The following is a 1,815-nucleotide window of genomic DNA, read 5'->3' on the forward strand; positions in this document are numbered from 1 at the left end:
CACCCCGAATACAGTATATAAAAGGCGTTTATAAACGGCGTTTGTAAAAAATACAATCTAATCATCTCTATAATTGCTTATGATAATTTCTGTATATATATTATATATATATATAAATAACCAGATCTGGGTCGCATACATATTTTACAGCAATGGCTAAATCATAATGTAACCTGCTCCGTTTCCCTATTTCTCCCATCAAGTGTATGTTCACCACAACATATTGGCCAGAAATATGGCGACGGGGTGGAAAACGTTACACAAGGGCACATAAATTGCATACTAATGAGTCGGATATATTAAGAATTGCGAAAGGACCTGTGCAAATCGGCAAAAATGGAAATTTTAAAACAAAATATATTTCATATAATTCATCATCTATATCATTTAAGACACACAAAAAACAAACTCTATTTCTGTTTTCTATACTCTGGGTTTTGCCCGTTTCTATACCTATTACAAGACTCGAGCGACTTGTCAAAAATAGAAACATTGTTACGGCACGATTTCTCACCCCGACACGATTTCTCACCTTGCTGAGTTCGCAAAACGATTTCTCACCTCTGCACGATTTCTCACCGGGGTGAGAAATCGTGTAAGGAGTAGGCATATTGCCCGTTGCCATGGGTACGAACACTGATTTTGATTTTGGGGTATTGTGGTATACTGCGCAAACTTCAAAACTTTTTAAAACTTGTTCGAGCTTATGCCATACCGCAGCGTCCGTCGGACGTCCGGACGTCCATCCGTCAACTATTCCTTAAAAATGCTACTAGTCCTGAACGACTCAGTAGATTTAGACTAAATTTGGTCATGGAGCATCCTTAGGCCAAGGGGACTCAATTTTGTATAAACGCTGGGTGTGGCCCTCTTGGGGCAAAGAAGCAGGGCCCAATAGGGGAAATAGAGGTAAAACCTTTCAAATCCTTATTCTACCATAGGGATTATGGGATTTCATCCCAATTTGGTCTGGAGCATCCTTAGGCAAATGGGACTCAAATTTGTATAAACGGTGGGTTTGGCCCCCTCCCCCTGTTGGGGCAGAGAAGCGGGGGCAATAGGGGCAATATAGGTAAACTTTTGAAATCTTTATTCTACCATAGAGATTATGGGATTTCATCCCAATTTTGTTATTGATCATCCTTTGGCCAATGACACTCAATTTTGATAAATGGTTGGTTTGGACTCCCTGGGGGCAGAGGGTCGGGGCGATAGGGGCAATAGAGGTAAAACCTTTGAAATCCTTCTTTTACCATAAGGATAAAGGGATTTCATCCTTATGTAGTCTGGAGCATCCTTGGACCAAAGGGACTCAATTTGTATAACCGTTGGGGCAGATGGGCGGGCCAAATGGAGAAATAGAGGTAAAACCTTTGAAATCCTTCTCCTACCATAGGGATTAAAGGAGTTATCCCAATTTGGTCTGGATCATCCTTGGGCAAAGGGCACTAGATTTAGTATAAACGTTAAATGTTGCCCACGGGGGCAGAGGGATGGGACCCCATAGTGGAAATAGAGATAAACCTTTAAAATCCTTCTTCTACCACAGGGATTTAGGAATTTCGTCCCAATTTGGACTGGAACATCCTTGGACCAAGGGGACTCAATCTTGTTAAATTGGTGGGTTTGGACCCCCTGGGTGGAGAGGGGCGGGCCCCAATAGGGGCAATAGAGGTAAAACCTTTAAAACCCTGCTTCTACCGTAGGGATAAGTTTTTTTATTCTAATTTGGTCCGGAGCATCCTTGGGCAAAAAGGACTTGATCTTGTATACACGGTGGTTGTGGTCCCTTTGGGTGCAGAGGGGCAGAGGGGC

This window comes from Mizuhopecten yessoensis, unplaced genomic scaffold (assembly GCF_002113885.1).
Source record: "Mizuhopecten yessoensis strain PY_sf001 unplaced genomic scaffold, ASM211388v2 scaffold10479, whole genome shotgun sequence".
Classification (NCBI taxonomy): Eukaryota; Metazoa; Mollusca; class Bivalvia; order Pectinida; family Pectinidae; genus Mizuhopecten; species Mizuhopecten yessoensis.